A 20,594-nucleotide genomic window follows, 5' to 3' on the forward strand; every position below is an offset into this window, starting at 1 on the left:
CTAAGTTCTACAAAATGAGTGGCTTAAACAACACAACTTTATTGTCCACAGTTCTGGGGGCTAGAAGTTTGAGATCAGGGTAGCAGCAGTGTTGGTTCCTTCTGAGGGCTGCGAGGGAAAAATCTGGTCCAAGCCTCTCTCCTTGGCTAGTAGATGGCTGTCTTCTCCCTCTGTCTTAACATCATCTTCCCTTTGTACCTTCTCAAAGGAATGCCTTGGTCTCTGCCGCCTCGGTGTTTTTCAATGCTATTCCATGTATTCTCTATCCCTACAACTTTGGTGAGAGCTGGGAGATGGTCTGTTTTCTTCATTCCTTCACGCCCCAATCTAGAAGAGTGCTGCCCATGTAGAAGAGTTCAAAGGAATTGAATTAGTGAATATCCACAGTGAAACTCTTACGTAAGGTCTTCGAAAGCACAAATGGAATCTCTTTGGTGTTATTGGAGCTCCAAAATATTGAATTGGGCATCCTAACACTTGAAAGCCTCTCATCAGCTAAGAGCTCTCAAGTATTATTTGCTTAAGTATATATGTATAGATTCAAAGGTAGACCTCACAAGAATATATGAGTTTTGTAGCAAAGGTTGGGACTCTAGCCTGCTTTATTTTATTTCATACTCTTGTCTCTAATTCTGATTTACTTCCAGTCAGAGCATTGATTTACTTTTTTTGGTCTCTTCTCACTTTGTTCTTCATAAGCCCTTTGTTGGTTTTCTAAAAGTTATTGCCACTGAATTAGATTTTAATGGAATTAATATATCAGTATGTTATTTAGGGTTTTAGTCTGTGATTAATCCTAGAAAAGCTGGGCGAGTCCTTACCAGAGGGCTGTGTATTCTCCAGGTTGTGGCATTATTCACGTCATATGCTAAAGGACAAATACAGAGCGGCAGGAAAAAATGAGGCAGGGAAACAGGGAATCTGGGCTATGGTGCTAGAAGACAAGGGGTAGATTTCTTTCAGGGGAGCTCAGTTTTCAACTTGAGGGTCTCTGATGAAACAGGTAGATTTTAACCCTGTGCTAACTAGGATTATGATGTTATTTATTTCTGATCTATGTTTAATGATGAATTAACAGATTTACCTTTATAATCAACTGTATATTATGTTTAATCTAAGCAAGGGGCAGATCATTAAGTTATCATCCAAGACACACCATTTATTTGTGCCTCTCTCTACTTGCCGGATGAAAAGGAGCTTAACCTTTATACCACTCCTATAAAAAATATGTAGGGCAGTTAAATCTGCTCCCTGATTTTTATAAATGCTATCGGATGTACATTCAACTCACTCTGTAGTATCTCTGTGTCCCCTTTCACTAGGTAGCTCCGCCTCTCTCTATTGCTTTCCTGTTTCACAGGCAGAGAACACCAACAGGAAATTTACCTGAATTCCCCTCTTAAACACAGGTGGCTACAAAAACTTGAGAATGGTTATCTGGGCAATCCCCTCTACATTCTTCTATCTAAAAGATGGCCTGAGAAGTTGGAGATTCTGTCAGTCTGGGCTATGATGTCAGCATGTCCTCCTGGATACGTTTTATCTACCAAGCACATGGCTGGCAATGTTATTTCCTCCTTCAGCATTTCTGGGTCCAGTGTGGGATAGCAGTGTTTTTTGTTTTGTTTCGTATTGTTTTGTTTTGTTTTTAGTTCAAGATACCTGGAGTTACAGGTCACATTTTTTAACCAGCAAAAATACCCTGCAGTTCTAGGTTACTTTGACATAGGTAATTCCTCTGAGCTTAGATTTTACGCTTACTGTTCTCCGAATTAGCTCTCGTACCCCACAGGTTTCTGCCTTTTGAGCTTTTAGAGTCTTAAATTTCTAATATAACCAGGGCACTAAAGTCCTTAGCTTATAAGGTCACAAACCGTTGTAGGACAGGGTGGGAGGGGATATGTGTGTATGTTAGTAGGGTTGGGGGGGGAGTTATAGTTAGTGAAATAAAGCCTTGAAGAATTGTCCTATGATGAGTAGAAGAAATGGTGCTGAGTATCAGCACCATGTAGCTGAGTATCAGCTACAAAGGCACCAGCTAATACCTGATTGAATCTGTGTCAGAACAGGACAAGATTTTGAAAAGGGAGGAGAATTGTAAAACATTATAGAAGGATAATGTTTGTTCCCTCATCTTTCTGTCTTTTTATGTGTATTCTTGAGCCATGTGAAGCAAAAATAAATAAAAATATTTAACCAGGGTTTCACGTACCATGTCCTATGCTTTTTTGCGGTTAGGTTTAACGTTTGGAATCCTGTACAGCAAGTCTTTACCAATGCCATACATCTGTCAGCAACAAATACCTTATGAATTGCTTATGGGCATGAATGACAAACATTTTCATTTCATATAATCAGAGGGCTTGAAGGGAAACTCAGGTGTCATTAAAACTGTCTACCTAGCTGTGTGCAAACGTGACCATCCTTACAGAAAGCTGTGGACACATGAGTATCTGGACTGTTTTCAAAGGATGGGGATGCTTCTCCCTTGAATAAATCTTTCCTGCTGTTTAACAACCTTTACAATTGGGACGTGCCTTCTCATAAAGAACTTGCTTTTAAAATTGACCAGAGTTTTTCCATTTTGCTGGAAGAAATAGACTACTTTGTATTGTTTGACCACATACTAATGCTTTTGCAGCAAAAGAATTCATTGTATGGTGACTGCACCACTGGTGTGGGCGATATTTCTTCCATGCAGCGGTCTCGCCCCTCCTCTAACCTCGACAATTTCCAATAGGCTTGTCCCACAGATACTCTTCCTGTTCCCTTCTGGGTTACAGTACATCACACTAGATGGCAGTCACACCCCAGTTTGGGAGTCCATTTTACATCTCCCACACACACAACCTTTTCTTGTCCCAAATAATATGGAATAAAACATGCAAATAAAATCTGTTCATTTTGTTCAGGGTTCATTCAGAAAAGCTGGTATACAATTAGAGCTGGTAAGGAAAAAAAAAATATGTTAAACGATATTGAAAGCTCACACATTGGGGGGGTTTTCTGGGGGGTGGGGATCCTCTGGTTTGTTTCTTTGTTTGTTACCATTTTTCAGATTTAGTTTAATTACAAAAGGAAATTTCTTGAGCTAAAAAATCTAAGCTTATGTGAGAAGGTAAAAATGTATTTCTGAGAAAAGAAAATTCAGCCATGCCAGTTGCTTATGTTTTCTCAAATCCTGTGCTTCTTCCAGCAGACTGTCTATGCTTTTATGCAACATTAACCTGGATTTTCTAGAAGAGACCATCAGATGCAAGCTCAGAGCCCTCTGTGAATCGCCCACTAACAGTGAGTAGAATGATTGGAAGGAAAACAAAACCAAAGCAAAAGCTCCTGATACAATGAAGACCCCTTTTCATTGTGCTTGTGTAAATCTGGAGATGTGCCGAGGATTTGGAGGGAGACAAATTCAGTTTCTGTAAAATATTCTTGGTCAGCTAATCCAGAGCCCCAGAATACCCTACACCAAGTGGAAACCATCTGAGGGAAATTGTGCGAGAAATGGCCCTACTCTGATTCCACTAATTCATTTTGCATATAATGTAGTAAAAAGGTAAAATGTTTTTTTATCAAAACAGACTTGGCAAACGTTTAACTTGATGTTACAGGAATGTTATTTTTTTCCCTCTCACAGTTCCCTAGGCTGTGGGATTCATAGGCACTATGCTCTCGTTTTTTAAAAAAACATGTAATCACCTTTTAAAGGTTTAGTAACCTTTAAAACTGAGGCAGCATCCTGAAGAGCAGCGTGAACTCATGAGCAAATATGGAGAATGTTACTCAGCCTGCATGTGAAAATGCTTAATGCATTATTTATAGATGTTGTTTTACCACGGAGATCAAGGTCATGCATTGGACTCCCAGGCAATGGGTTAAGTCTTGAGAGGCCATTCTGATAATCCTGGCTGACAGTTTCTTGGATAGAGTTGGTGAACTTTGAGTAGATGTATTTTCCAACTTGGAAGGAACAGTGAAAACTTCTTTTTTTTTTTTTTTTTTAATTAGCTAGCTACTCATTTATCCAACTTGATCACAACTCATTAATTTTGATCAGAAACAGTGCGTGGGGTTGGAGGGTGTTGCTATGTTCACATTTTCTCTCCCTAAATTCTATGAATCATTCTACTAAGAGAAATACGCAATTAACCTTGTCTTCTGCCCTTTGCCAAAGTTGTTTCCATATATTCCAGCGTCCAGAGTAAAGCAGACTCAATGATAGTGTGAATTATAAGAAAATACTGGAATCCTAGGGCATTTACCTTAAAATTTCCAATGGAAAATTACTTCTAAATATTTCTAAATGCATATATATATATATATATATATATATGTAAAATATTATAGAATTCCGTACCTTTAAGTGGTTACCTGTATTGGGCCATTTTGTTATATGTGTGTCCCTTGGATTCTCCTGTATTATACAAAAGATGTAGACCTGCTTGTTCAAGTAATCTTGAGACATGATAGTGAGGTGCTGACCTCTTCTAGCATTAAACAGGCAGTGGCATATGGTGGGAAGATTAGGGGCAGTGAGCCACCCCAGTGTAGGCAATAAGGGGGTAACGTTGTCTGCAGAAAATTTAAAAACAATAGGAAACCTTACTAAAAATAGATCTGTTTTTATTATCATCATGCACCAGCAATTCTAAACAATGTCAGTAATAAAATAACCCTATGTGCCAAGCAGATCCTTCCTTCTCCCTGTCTCCCCTTGAAGGATGCTGAAAAAGGGGAAATTCTTGATGCCATCATATAAGCACAACGTAAAACAAAACAAAACAAAAGCAAAAAAGTTCTCTCATTCTTCCTTTTAATAATCTTTCCCTATTCTAGTCTCCTCTATTTCCTTCAATTTTGATTTGAAGTTTTCACATATTATTCTTGTGAAAACGAAGGATTTTGTGGTAATTATTACTTTCCATGAATACTGAACATTTTTAGATTGATCTGGGCTTTCCTTGAAATCTTTACTCCTTTCTATCTTTCCCTGCATCCCGGAACAGTAGATCAGAAATCAGTCAAAATAACAGAAATCCTTCATTTTAACAAAATACTACAAAGTCAAAACATTCAGGAGGAAGTGTCCCTATTGAATAGGCAATAGAATTCAGGATAATAAAAGGTGGCAAAGGGCCTCTGTGAGAGGACATCTGGCAGGAACTTATCACCAAAGCCCATGGGAATCAGGATGGTACTAAGCAAGCATCTCAGGACATCTCTGTTTTGAGTAAACACCTCTACATCGAGATGTTTCCAGACCAATTAAAAAGATCAGTGATTGAATTTATAGTAAACCAATGTATGAACGGAATGCAGTGTTGCAATCATTTGTGCATCCTGGAAAGGTATGTGGATAAGATCCACTATTAGAAGCATAGATTTTAAAGTTAGAAAATCTAGAGTTTTAGTCCCGGCCCCACTGCTTACAAAATGTATGACATTGCTTAGGTCTCTCTTTAAGACTTGGTTTTCTCACCTCCTAAATTGGTATAAAAATAGTATAATAATAATAATATACTATGGGATCACCATTAGGTTTAAAGGATATGATGTAAGTAAAATGTTCCATTCTCAGCACAGAGAAAAGTTTCTATTCTTCTCAGTTATTTGATTCCATATAGAATTTTATATGCATAGTGGGTGATAGAATAATATTTCACTTTGGCCTAGACTAGCTACCAATACAGTCAGTCGTGCATTTGTAAGGCTTTAAGCAAATGATCACTCCAGCTCCTCATCTTATCCTTCTATATTTACTTACTTTCTCACACATCAGTCCCAATTATTTAGTCCAGCTCTAGTTATTTAGAAGGCATACCAGGCCCTCTCACCAGTGTATAAATAATATTATACTCCTAATATGGGTGGTGAATTTTCACCAGAAAAAGATCAGTATGGACTGAAGTAAGAGAAGTTCCTATGAGAGGGAAGCACTTTGAGGTCAGTCTCACAGAATAGATTGGGTTTGAAGAGAGGGGAGCAGAAAAATGGTTCTACTCAGGGTTAGAGGAAGAGCATGAACAAAGAAATGGAGGGAGGGAGAGGTTGTGCACCGAATGAGAAGGGAACCAGCATCCTTGGTGTGGGGAGATGTGTCATGTAAATCAGGTTGGCTAGGGAGGCAAGGCTGATCACACAGACCCTTTATTACTGGACAGAATGCTATTGACTTAAAGCAGGAAGCCACTTGGGATTTGAAATTCATATTTTGGGCTGAGATGCAGTGTGGGAACTGAGGCTAGTGTTGGAGCTAGAAGTTCTGGTTAGAGTTGGCAAATGCAGCTGTGATTGGGGTTAGGTCTGGGGGCCACTCATGCATAAAAGTGAAAATATATACATGGATGCATGCATAAATTTCAGAGGGTGCAAAGCCCTTGAAGCTAAGCAATGGATTTCTGTTTAAGAGCCTCTCTCTCGCTCTCTCTCTTTATATATGTATATGTATATATATATGTATATATGTATGTGTATATATATGTAGTTATGTGTATGGATATATGTATTTATGTGTCTATATAGATATAAAGATGAATACAATATATGTATACATATAGGCAAAGCAGTGACTGATCCTATTATAGCTGTCTATTTTTGTGCTAAACTGAATGATAAAAAATAACTAACATTTATTAAGTTCAGGCACAGTGCTAAACACTTCATGTAAGTTATCTAATTTAATTTAAACCTAATGGAAATGGAAAAGAGCGATTACAGTTGGGGTGGAAAGGAGACTGGGATCAAGGAAACCAGCTAACTAGCTGTTGCCAAAATCCGCGTTTGAATTGATGAAGCTCTGGAGTATGGTAAATAGAAGTAGGAAAGGAAAGGAAGAGGAAAACATGAAAAATATTAGAAAGGGAGACATGATATCACTTTGAAAGAGACCAGGTGGAAGGGTTTTTAGAGAAGAAACATTGGGAGGTGTTTGTAAATTTAATAACTTTGGGAGCTACCAGAACAAGAGAGGTAATGAAATGTTTGTAAACTGCAGTGTAGTTATTAATGTGAGATGTTATTATATTATTTTACCTATCCGTGCAGTTCTGCAAAAAGCATACTTGACTTCCTGCTGCACATTATCCTCTGCTGTGTGATCTGCCTTAGATAATATCCTTCCAGCCCTTCTCCGACTTTGTCTTCCTCTTGTTTTCAAGCAAAGGAGAGAGAAAACCCAGCTACAGACTGACTTGCTTCAATGATATCAACCCCCATGACTATCTCTTTTCCCATCAGGACATGGTTACCCTATTTTAAATCACCATTGAAACAAAATAGACTAGGTTGTAGAAAAAGTGATGTCCTCATAAAAACATTTCACTGTATCATTTTTTGAGGCCAACATTGTAATAGGTGGTTTGGTGAAATCAAGAAATATTAACAAGTCCAAACTGAGATAATGAAATTATGATTTATTTTTGTTCAAATCTTCCATTCTCCCTTCTTGTTATTCCTCAACTGGGATTCTCAGATAGAAACATCATGGCATTGCTACACTTTGCAGAATAAGACTGACATTTAACTAAAGGAGATAGTACATGTGTAGAGTTCGGGGATGATGTAGGGGTGGGAATGATTTTTTCCTAATGTGGTGATTTTTGAAGAAGAAAACTAACTGTTTAAGTAAGTCAACTATGTGTCAGGTGTCACATGAAAGAATAGTCCTTTGGTACATAAAAGACATCATGGATCCCTTTGGCCTTTTTATCCTAGTTTTTCCTTCACTACAAGTTCAATTCATATTTTAGAACTACCAATAGAAGAGTTTTAGAAAATATGGCTAGGGAAAATTCAAGACCATGTCTTAATTGTTCTCTCACTAGTATCAGTTCATATTTGAACAGTTTCATACTACTTGCAGAATTTATGTTCTGTGCAGCAAAGGGGGAAGTTTAAACAATTTGAAATGACTAGATTTATACTGGAAGATAATAAAATCTAGGCATCCATTGTACATAGCATTTTTATTGTAATTTGTTAATGGGTTTATGGAAACTTAAATGTTCTGGAGATTTGGGTCTCAAAGTGTTAGGGATTAAGCCAGAGTTTCCTCAATCTAACGAAAATAGGGTGGTCAGGATGAAACTCAAGAAGAAATGAAGAAGGTGATTTGAGCAGAGAATTGAGGGAAATGGGGGACGAGTCATGGGAACATTTGAGGGAAGAAGATGCCAGCCAGAAGGAATCGCCAGAGGAAGGTCCCAAGAAAGGAAATGTGTCTGGATGTTTGAAGGACAAGGAAGCTGACATAGAGTGAATGATGCTAGAGTAATAAGCAATGAAGTCAAAGGGTGGGAGTGAGATAGTGTGTTGGAGTATGCCATTGTGAGAAATCATAAGGATGTTGGCTTTTATTTTGGAGGACATTTTCTGCTAAAACCCACTGCAAATAAGTTACCAAAATCATGTCATTCACATCCTTAGACTTAGATCTATAGCAGAGATGATACTTCTTTTCATAAAGAGCTAGATAATAAATATTTTAGGTTCATGGGCCATGTGGTATCTGTGGTAACTCAACTTCACTACTGTAACAAAAAAGCAGCCATAGGCAATGCACATAAAATGAGAGTAAATAAAATTTTATTTACAAAAGCAGGCAAGCAGCCCACAGGCTAGTTTGCTAATCTGTAACTTAGGAGATTAGTCTGATTTCTTTATATTTCTTCCAGGAAAGTTAAGCTAAGGGGAAATGTAGAAGAAACTAACATCGATTGACTATTATGTACCAGAATGTGTCCTAGGCTTTATATATACACACACTTATCTATTCCCATTCCTATTATTAGAGACTTGTCCAAGACAGTTTTATCTCTCAGGAAAATAACTTCAGTATCCTCGTCCCTAATTCTGCTTTGCTTGTACACTTAATTCATTCTGCCAGAATGGTTTTTAAAAACATAGTCATGCCAAATTTTTTTTCTACTAATGTTGAACATACAAGATCACTCTGGCAGACTGAATTGAGGAGGTGTACAGGCAAAGCAAATCAAGGACAAGGTTATTAAAGTGATTTTCATGCCAAATGTTTAAAGAAAGAATAACACTGATTGTATACAATCTCTTCCAGAAGACAGAAGAGAAGGGGTCAGCACCCAGTTCATGGTATAAGATCCGCATTACTCTGATATCAAAACCAGACAAAGACAGTAAACGTAGGAAAACTACAGAACAATACCCCACATTAGAATAGACACAGAAATTATTAACAAAATATTAGCAAATTGAATTTAATAATATGTATAAAGAGTAATACACTAATATCAAGTGGAACTTACTTCAAGAATGCAAGGATGTATCAGTATTTTAAAAATCATACAAAGTAACCTACAAATTAAGATTCAAAAGGAGCAAAAGCACTTGATCATATCAATTGATGCAGAAAGAGTATTTTACAGAACGTAACACCCATTCATTATACAATCTCTCAGTAAATTTGGAATGGAAGAAAACATCTTCAACCCAATAAAAAGCATCTACAAAAACCCTACAGCTAACATCAAACTTAATGTTTGAAGAATGAATGCTTTCTTCCTTAGATAGGGAACAAGTTAAGGATGTCTCTTCCCCCCACTCGTATTGATCATAAAACTGGAATCCTAGCCAATACAATAAGGCAATAAAATAAAATAAAAGGTACGTTGATCAGAAAGAAAAACTTTTCTGTCACTATTTGAAGATGACAATCATATTTCCATATTCTAGCAATGCACAGTTATAAACTGATATTAAAATATTATTCAGAATAGCTTTCAAGAAAGTGAAATACTTAGGTATAAATCTAACAAAATATGTATAGGATCTGTATAGTAAAAACTATACAACAATGATGAGGAAAATCAAAGACCTAAATAAATTGAGAGAAGTAATATAGTCAGGGGCTGAAAGACTCAATGTGATACACATGATAATACATCTCAAGTGGATCTATAGGTTTAATGCAATTGTTAACACAATCCCAACAGGGTTTTTTGAAGATATACATAAACTTATTCTAAAATGAAGTTGGAAAGGCAAAGGAACTAGGATAGCTAAAGCAATTTTGGAAAAGGAGAATAATGTTGGAGAAATCAGAAAGCACAATGTTAAGACATTTATGACTACGGCAGCCAAAACTGTGGTACTAGCAGAGGGATAGACAGGTAGATCAATGGAATGGAACAAATTAATACAAGTAGCTACAGCTGATTTACAACAAGGAAGGACCGATCTTCACCCAGTCTTCCTTATGACAGTGAATCGAACCTTCATCCTTTAAGTTGATCACAGTATAAGAGCCTGATATTAAGTTTTTGATTATCAAGGCACCCATTCCAAAAGATATCCATCTTGAATAAACATATTTCCATCTGTATGACACAGCTACTAATAAAACAACCAGATAAGGAACCAGGCTGCCTCCACCCATGAAGTTCTCCTTTCAGAAAACGCTGGTTGTCCTAAATAACTGACTGCTCAAGTGACCCTGCCTCCACTCTCCCACACCCTAATTCCTTCTCGTCTGCTTCAAATTAGCCAATAATGAATGACTTTGAGAAACCCCAGACTTCCCAGCCTCACACCCTAATTAAGGCAGAGCTTCAGGTTCACAATCTCTGTCTCTGCCCATGGGATCACTGTATGACCCTTGAGCATGTCTGTACCCTCCAGAACCTGTGAGTAATAAAGATTGTTCCTCAAAGTTCCCCGAAGAATTTTTGCAGAAGTGCTTCTTGTGATCATAACAACAATATTGGCCCCAATAGGGGAAATGTCTGTGGGGACTCACTATGAGTAATACGGACCCAGGCGTTCCTAGGCGAGAGCATTACCATCCATAGGCTGAGACTGGCATACTATTGGTCAAGCCCCAAACTAGAGTCATCCTTGATTTTGCTCTTTCTCTCGCACCTTTGCCTAATTTGTTAGAAAACCCTGTCAAAGCATCTCCAGGATCTATTTCTCACATCTTTTGCTGTTAGAACCACAGTCTGGAGCATCATCACCTCTTATCTAAACTGTTGTCATAGAAACTGGCCTCAATGCTTCTACACTTTCCCACTATAGTCTATAATCCATACAGTTGCCAAAGGAGTTATTTTGACAGTTAAGACATTGTATCAATCCTTGACTCAAAGTCTTCAAATGGCTTTTCATCTCACTAAGAGTATAAACCCAAATCATCATCACGGGATTAAAAAATCCTGCACAGTCTGATCTGGACTCCACTCTCACTCTGCTCTCGAATCCTCTCTCTCTCTCTCTCTCTCTCTCTCTCTCTCTCTCTTTCTCTCTCTTTCTCTTACTGACTCTTCTCCAGTCCCACTGCATTTCTCGATGATTCTTGAACATGCCAATTATATTCTAGCCTCATAGTTTTTGCACTTGCTGTTTCCGGTGCTAGAAACTGTCTTTTCCCAGAGCTCAAAAAAAAATTATTCCCTTCACTTCCTTCAGGTCTCTGCTAATATGGTATCATAGTAGAGAGACCTTTCCTAACCACCTTATATAAAAAAACAACCTGCCCATCCCTGGCATTCCTAACTTCTCCTACCTGCTTTATCTTTTCCTTTCTTCTTGATATATACAACCTACTAATGAATTTTATTTTTTCCTCCTTTATTAAATTATTCTGTAAGTAGAACTTAACTTTCATGATGGCAGAGATTTTGTCTGTTTTGTTTGTTTATTGCTATATCTCCAAAATCTAGTATAGTTCCTGCCATACCATTGGTACTCAATACTTAAATGTTTAATGAATAAATTGCATAGCCTTGATGTAATTCAGAATCTATAAATATCCTCGATAAACAATGAAGCTCTGCTTTCTGTGAATATGTTTTGAAAGTACTTTTTTTTTTTTTTTTTTTTTTTGCGGTACGCGGGCCTCTCACTGCCGTGGCCTCTCCCACTGCGGAGCACAGGCTCTGGACGCGCAGGCACAGCAACCATGGCTCACGGGCCCAGCCGCTCCGCGGCATGTGGGACCTTCCCGGACCGGGGCACGAACCCGTGTCCCGTGCATCGGCAGGCGGATTCTCAACCACTGCGCCACCAGGGAAGCCCTGAAAGTACTTTTAATAAACAATTTAGGTTGCATAAAGTATTGCTATCATTGTTCCTTTCATGCCTTTAACACAAGCCAATATTTTTTGGTCCATTCCTCCAAAGTTCTTTCTGGAGTAAATTCTTTATGAAACTCTGTAATTCATTGTTCATCATTTTATCTTCTATGATTTGCCGTTATTACACTTAGAGACTAGATTCCATGCTCAATAGGCCATCTATTTCTTTCTTAGTCTTTTTTCAAAAATTATTAAATGCTACTTCTGGTTGTGTGCTGGTTTTTGCCATGTGTTCCAACTAGCCAGTTTTAATACAAGTGTACATAATTCAAGAAGAAATCAATGTTTTGAATTTTTTTCCCATTTAAATATCTTTATTATAGCTTTGACAAGATCACATAGATCTTGACAAGATCATGCATTTCCATTTTAAGAAGAAGTTGCCAAATATTTACTCCAAATACGTCTTTCCTTTTTAATAAATTCAAAGACAAATATAAAACTTAAGGTCATAATTGACAATTGTTATAAAGAACTTGTGTCTGGAATCTTATAAACAGACTGGATAGTCTTTGACTTTTATATGGCAGATCAAAATAAGCAAAGGGCTCAGACTACCTAAATAAGTTTATATAATATAAGATCCATGATATGATTCTTCTCTTCATAATGATAGAGTACTACAGTAAACAAAATAAGACAAAACAAAAAATAAACGTGTTAGCTTCGTGATACTTAATTCTGTAAGAAATTACTATCAGCAAAAATGCTCCTTCAGCAAAGAAACATAGTATTTACCCTTAAGTTGTCTACAATCTAGGTCATAGGAGAAGCCAAACCCACAGCTCCCACCGCTTGACAACAGATGAAAGAGAGACAAATTATTACTGAGTTTTGGGTTCCAAAGCCTCTTAAGGACATTGGGAACTCGCAGGGAATCCAGAGAAGAGCCACAGAGATGATTAGAGTGTGTAAAATGGGACCTTTAAGGATAGATTAAAAGAATTGGGATTATTTAGTTTGGAAACAAGGTTATTTAAAAAGTGGTTTCATAATAGCTTTATGTTAGCTAATTGATGGTGGTGACTAACTATTTTCCAGCATGAGAAGAAATGGACAAAATATGCTACCTGAGAGATTTGGGTTAAATATACGGTAACGCGGAGATTTCAAAGACTAAAGATAGAATGGTTGGTCAAAGTATGATACAATGTTTTCTTTTTGGTTTATTTAATTTTTTAAAATAGAGAAGAGATTCATATAGCTAATGTGCAGAGAGTGAAAATAAGTCATTTTTTTAAGGCTCAAACACTGGATGACTTCTCAAAACATCTTACAGGTATGTGACCCTTGGACCTTACGCAGCATTTGCCGAGTTTTACGATAGGTTTAGTGACAATTTTGAACAGAACATCCTGCACCTTACCCTCTCATCTTTAATTTTTACATGACACTAATTATCTCTACAGAGTGAAATTTTAAGTGCTTGGTACTTTGTATCCACTTACAATGAGGCACACCAAACTATCACAAAGGAATGCACTGTTCATTTTCCTTAGGAAGTATTTCACAGTTCATTGGTAGCTAATGTACAGTCTTCTGGCATATGAAACCAGATAGGCAATATCAATTACTTCCTCACGGATAACAATTTACCCTACATTTAGTATCTCCAAAAAGATTTTTAGAGAAAAAAAAATGAAGTAATCAGGCTGAATTTCACTGTTTTACTTCTTACTCATCAAAATAAAAGGAATAGTTAATGCAATGATTATGAAAATAAATTTTTCCAATCCAAAGGCAATAATTCAATTGAAAAGCTCATAAAAAGGGATACTGTGACACAGTTCATCTGTCTCGAAGCTTGAATAATGTTTGATTTGTTCCAAACCAAATTTTAAATAGCCTAATAAGCAAACCCAAATTTATTTTAAAACCCAACGCTCATTGTTTGCCATTTCAGTGGGTTTTCTTCTTGGCAACAAAGAGCCAGAAGTCTTAATAAAGTTGGGAACTTACTTAAATGCAGTGATGAAGAAACAGGGCCAATGCTTAGGAAAACTGTTTGCCACGAAATGTTGGAACAATCGCATTTTAAGTATTCTTCCATTTAAGAGGTGGAATTAAACTTCTGTGGAGCAAAACTGCCATATACACCTTATCATTGGAATATGCTTTGCACAGTTTTAAATGGAATTAGGGGTTTCTCATTAATGAAACAAATAAATCTGAATTTATTTCCTGAAAAGACAAGATATGAATTACAGTAAGAGTGTTTTAAAACACTTTTATATACTTACCTACATTACAGTATTTCAGAGTAATAGGAAAATTGGCCATCAAACGTATCTTCATTAATTTCACACTGTGAGCATATAAATAAATAGCTAAGCTCAGGGCAGACTTTCTAAGTCTTTCAACCCCATCCATTTACCTATTCTTTTAGCTTCATTTACTGTGATGTTGGAACCATTTATCTGACCACCTTTTTGGTACATGAATCAGTGCATGTTAGAGATAAAATTGTTTTTCATTGCATGAAATTGCTTGCAATTAGGCTGGAAGAGAATTCTTAAAAAGAAAGAAGAAAATGAAGCACCCTCACTCTACTGTTACCTGCTTCATATTCTTATACATTTCATATATCTTATTCTTTGATGTAAAGAAAAAGGTCACTCAGTATTAGGAGAATGAAATTGTCATGGTGGTGATGGGATAGATGATACTCTGAGATGGAAAGTTTAACTGACTTCTATACTTCTGTTTACAACCTTCTTTTCTGTAGCTTCTGGTTGCCAAATTGCAAAAAGTGTATTTCTGAGAAAATTGGGAGTTTTCTTCAACAATACAGATCAATACTGGAGACGTGATACATTCCGGATGGACACCTACAATGAAAATAACCCATTTAAAGACATTTTACTCTACATTAGTTGGAATACAAAATAAAAAGGCCATCTTGGTAAAATTATAATCACCAGCTTTTTACCTCTGAAGTTTTCAGAGATATGCTCTCCCACTAAGGCTCTATTTAGGCAGAAATTAAATTTCCACCCTTATCAGCTGTGCAGGCTTCTGTGGAGTCATGCCCACAGAGCTTAATCCACACAGCAGTGTTTTGTCATCCACAAATCTCTTCTATTCTAATCTTTGGGTGTGTTTAGAAATATGAATGTGGCATTTTCATAGGCCTGGCTGCAAATTGGAGGCATACCATGCAGCAGAAAATATGAGCTCATGGAGAGGGGGAAAAGAACTTAGGTATTTTATTCTAAATTGACAAATAGGATGTTTCTGATCTCAAAGGAATTCTTTGGCTCACTACTGAATTACTATTTTTAAAAATGTATAACTGAGACCCAAATTCAGATCTCTTAGGAAATAGAACTTCAGTATACTTTCTACTATTCACAGTAAGAATTAGCACCACTGAATTAAATGTAATGCAAAATGAATTAAATAAAAAAGCCTCTATCCTTGGGAAACTTATGATGAAGGACATTGATTCAGAAAGAAACACAGAGGATAGGATGTCACTTGTTAGGTAGATACTCAAGGGAGAGAGCAAGTTGAAGTAATGTGTTTAGACTGGAAGGTTCCTGAGAAATTACCAAATATTCTTTTGATAGGATTTGATTTGGAAGTAATTCAGGTGATACCTAGATGTACAAGAATAGGAATTGAATGCACAGAAGAGAGTGGAGCATTGCAGGATTATGGTGGAAACAGAAAGGAAGCTTGGAAGATGTACATCAAGGACTGGAAAATGAGTAAGGGGAAGAGAATGGATGTGCACATAAAAGACGAAAGTATCCGGTCTTCTTCACTCTCTCTCTTAAAATAATGCTCATATTATGTATTTAACAAATGTTCGAAGGAGAAGTACAAGGTGGTCATAGACATGTGCTAAAATGTTTAGGAGCAAGTCCTGATGGGAAGGTTAGAAGTAAAACTTTCATGCTTTCATTAAAATCACTTGGGTGAGGGCTTCCCTGGTGGCGCAGTGGTTGAGAGTCTACCTGCCAATGCAGGGGACACGGGTTCGTTCCCCGGTCCGCGAAGATCCCACATGCCGTGGAGCGGCTGGGCCCGTGAGCCATGCCCGCTGAGCCTGCGCGTCCGGAGCCTGTGCTCCGCAATGGGAGAGGCCACAACAGAGAGAGGCCCGCATACCGAGAAAAAAAAAAATCACTTGGGTGCCAAAGTACCTTTTAACCATCATCATCTCCTGGCTGTTTTTGATTTCTCAATACACTTGGCATTAGCACATTACAATATTATGAATCTTTTCAGAAGAGTAGTGTTTGTAGGCATCCAAGGAAGTGTATGTGAGATACACACACACACACACACATACACCCACAGAGTCTAAGAGATCCTTCTAAGTCTATATCACCTTCAACCTCTATTTTTAATTTTTTTGGAGTAACTATGTTACTTATTTTATTGTTGTATATGAATGAGTTATGATGATGTAAAAATATATTTTAAGGATGGTGTGAGTAGAGTTGTATGTAAAAATCTTGAAAATAATTTATTTGGGAATATGGTGGTTATAACATATCAAGTCTTTTCAAATGCATTTATTTTATTCTATTTTTAAAAATTGCTTGTTATATTAAATTCTTTAGGTAAGTTTGTAAAACCATTTATGATGAAATAAGTGCATTTTAGTGGTTGTTGATGGGTGATAATGATCTAATAAGCTTTGTCTACTTCATACTTTTTCTATCTATTTAATATCATTTATAACCATTTATTCTAGAAATTCAGAAAGAGTAATGAACCATTAAGGTAACCTGTCCCTTTCTGCTTTCTCTATACCCAATACATGTATTTTGTTCATTCTTGGTTTCAATAACTTTAGTGTTGGTTCATTTGTCATATTATGTGAGAAAGTAGTCCACACACTGTTGGTTCTCAATGTCTAGATAATTTATTTTCTAATAACATTAGAAATTAGCCCTTAATATTTATAACAAAATATGTTGGTTGAAGTTTGTACAAAATATTCTCAATGGGAATAAATGTATAGTACATTTTGGATTTATATTTCTGAGCACCTACAAAATACATGGCAATATGCTTTAAATTATTACATTAAAACATGATATCTCATTGAGCGTTAGATCCTTAAAGCTCAATTTTATTAGGATATATTTGTTTTGTTACTCAGAGTATCATATCTCCTATCAATCACCTGGTGAGGTAAAAGTATAAAACATTACTTCAGGGACCGTCCATCATTCTGCCTTCTAAAGCTCTCATTACATGCGTAGTACATTTGGATGGAGATATTGGCTTCTTGTTTTCACATGAGGTTCTATGTATTTATTTGTATTTGTCCTATCTTTGACATCAAACATTAACCACTACAAGGGTCACCCTCTCGTGTTAAATAGCACAATTAGGGAAAATTTTCTTTTTCATACAAATGTAACTCACCTTAATACATTCTAAATGGAAACAAGCACACTGAACCAAAATAGATTTGGGACATTCTGGATGATTTATTGACTTACATGATGTTTTGCATTCTTTTTGGAAAGTAATTGTACTGTAGGGTTAAAAAGTTCTGCATCTACAGCAAGAGTCCCTAGGTCCCAGTTCCATTCATGTGTCCTTTAGAAGTCTAATGTGTCAAAGTTTCCTTATCTGTAAAGTGGAGCAAAAAATTATTGTAGATCATAGAGTTTTTATAAGTGTTAAATGAGATAGTGCATGTAGAACACAGAGTATCTAGCTCATAGTTGGCATTCAATAATTTTTTTAAATAATAAAATAATACATTGCTGGTAATAGGCTTAGAGCTGTGCCATGCAGACCCCCTTCAAGGAAGGACTTGTGGCCCCACTGCGCTTGGCTGGCAGTGTCTGCTGATATTGCTTCAGGTGCAGAGAAATACCTCCTTGAAGCTCACATCTTTTGGGATGATATTGTCTTGCTTAGATGCATGGATTGACCAAGAACATGGAAAGGGTTGCAGAGCACTTTAAGGCATGTGAGTTTTCTACATTGTGATAAAGTCATATTGAGCCAAGGGCTATGACATAGATTGCTATAAAATTATATAATATCATTTATCAACTATATACTCATCATTGTAAAATTAATTATGAAAAGAGGGGGAAAGCCCCATGTTATTCATGGTCTTTGTTGATTATATTTTACATTTTTCAAGTCTTTTGTGAATCAAAGTCACTTTTTGTTGATTAATGTTTGAAAAAATATTTTTATACACTTAGATGAACTGAGCTGAAAATAATTTCTAGGTTTCCTACCACTGATTTGCATTGGCAATTTTCAGTTTTTGTTCTAGACATGGCTTTTTTTTTTTTTTTTTTTTTTTTTTTTTGCGGTACGTGGGCCTCTCACCGCTGCGGCCTCTCCGGTTGCGGAGCACAGGCTCCGGACGCGCAGGCCCAGCGGCCGCGGCTCACGGGCCCAGCCGCTCTGCGGCACGCGGGATCCTCCCAGACCGGGGCATGAACCCGCGTCCCCTGCATTGGCAGGCAGACTCTCAACCACTGCGCCACCAGGGAAGCCCTAGACATGGCTTTTTAAATTGCTTTTAGATTGAATGACAGTATCAAAAAAGAGGCTAAGAATCAAGGGCCAAAATATTTGTGGTTCAATCTTAATCATGTGACCAATTTGTGTCTCCTTTTTTCCTAGCCCTTGCATTTTAGAAGAGAATGTGTAAAAAGACTCTTCTAAATCTCTAGATCAGTTTGTAATATGAATGAAGAGAAATGATTGTTAGCTACAAGCCTTCATTCATACATTTAAATATACTGTGTGATTTGTTATAAGTGAATTTTGTTCTATTTTCTATGAACATCCATATCTATCAAGGTGATGTTCATAGAAAATAGAGTTGTATCATATCTAGGCTTGAATCAGAATCATGGATTCTGTTCATTTTTTGGAGTGCATTCTCACTCTTTAGTCCTTTTTACATTTAAAATGTAAACTAAGAAATATCACAGTAATTCAGTTACCATGGGTAAAATTTGTGCATCTGAAAAAGAGTAAGCTTATTGGTAGCTTAAGAGACAAAACTGATCCAGGTTTTAATCACGTAAGTCATTTCTCAGATGTGAAGAAATATTTTAGAGACACTTGAACATCTTCCAGTTTCAAAGAGAAGCTGTGTGGGCAATGAGACATCCTGCCCATTAAATGTCATTTATCTCACTGTCCTTAAAACTTTAACTCTGACGAAGATAGCAACATAGGTCATTCTTGATTTTGCTACCTCTCAAAGAAGAACAACTAAAACTATTCAAGAACAAGATACCACTGAGAGAATCCTAGAATGTTAGGGTGAGGCTGAAGCACCCTCCCCCCATGCAGAGCAGAGACCAAGACAGACTGCATTAGAGGGTAAGAGAAGCAACTACATGTTGACCACATTGCATCTCCCCAAGAGCAACTCAGCACCCCATGGAGAGCTCTGCTAAAACTCCTGTTCCTCCTGTGGGAAAAGATAGCCTAGTGGGGACAACCAGCTCCCTCCACCAACATTGTGGGTCTCTTTGTGGGAGCCCCTACTCTGATCTGACCCTGTGGGGATTTCAGGGGCATTCTTAGGGCTCAATCACTGGGAATCTGACTGTGACAGAGAAGGAGGCATGAGTTTACAGCAACCAGCATACACATCTTGAGAGACTGACTTCATACCTTCAGGGCCTAAGCAGTAATCCCAGCCAGCGGCTTTGCTCACCTACAGAACCAAGTTCGTGGTGCACTTTGACCAAGGAACTCAGGGATTCTCAAAGAAGGGGTTTTGCCAACCCTAGAGCCTGGTTTGCCCACACCCAGGCAAAAAGCTGAGTCATAGCCCTGACTGCTGTGGAAAGTGTCTCCCAGACACATCTGACCAGAGGTGTTGGCGGAGCACATGGAAGCTGTGTAGTCCAGAAATGCTTGAGCCAAGAGGTAGGCCGGCAGGGTTGATCGCCTCCGGAGCAAAGCTGGTAACTGGAGTGGAGGGTTCTCATGCTACTCCAGGCAGAGGAATTAATTCATAGAACAGGCTGAGGATAGTGCCTGGCCTCTCCTAAACAGAGAGCCTGTTCAGAAAATTGAGAGTTACCTGGAGCGACCCCTCCCCTTCCTGCCTGGGCAAGGGAATCTAAGATAAAGCCACACCTTCTGTGGCTCCCAGTCCCATCTGACCAAAAGGGCTGGCAAGAACACCTGGAAGCTGTGTTGCCCAGTGGCACTTGAGCTAAGAGAAGGTCAGGCAGAGCCAAGAGTTTGCAGAGCAAAGCCAGTGGACCTCTTTGGCCAGGGAATTTGGTGCGCAGGTTGGCCTGAGTTAACACAACAAAGAGCTTTACAGGCTTTAGAGCTGCTTCTCACACTGCACCCAGGCAAGGAAATTAGTTTCCAGCTCTTTTTATTACTGAATGTAGCCTTCAGCCTGCCTGACCAAGGAACCTAAAGAGCACAGAGGAAGCTGTATAACCCATTCGACAGCTCTGCTTACAATGACACTTGAACAGAAAGCACAGCCTTTGGCTTTACTCATCTGCAGAGCAAAAC

The 20,594-nt window shown here is 37.7% G+C and overlaps 1 long non-coding RNA gene across 2 annotated transcripts in view; it reads left to right on the plus strand.

The window, feature by feature from the left end:
- Window positions 1-20,594, plus strand: part of LOC136792029 (uncharacterized) — a 527,007-nt gene that overhangs the window by 450,001 nt on the left and 56,412 nt on the right. The window contains exon 6 of one of the 2 annotated variants that reach the window (XR_010835137.1): window positions 3,197-3,291. This is a non-coding gene — a long non-coding RNA (uncharacterized lncRNA). The remainder of the gene's footprint in view (window positions 1-3,196; window positions 3,292-20,594) is intronic. The other variant, XR_010835138.1, reaches the window with a different exon arrangement.

Source organism: Kogia breviceps, chromosome 10 (assembly GCF_026419965.1).
Source record: "Kogia breviceps isolate mKogBre1 chromosome 10, mKogBre1 haplotype 1, whole genome shotgun sequence".
Classification (NCBI taxonomy): domain Eukaryota; kingdom Metazoa; phylum Chordata; class Mammalia; order Artiodactyla; family Physeteridae; genus Kogia; species Kogia breviceps.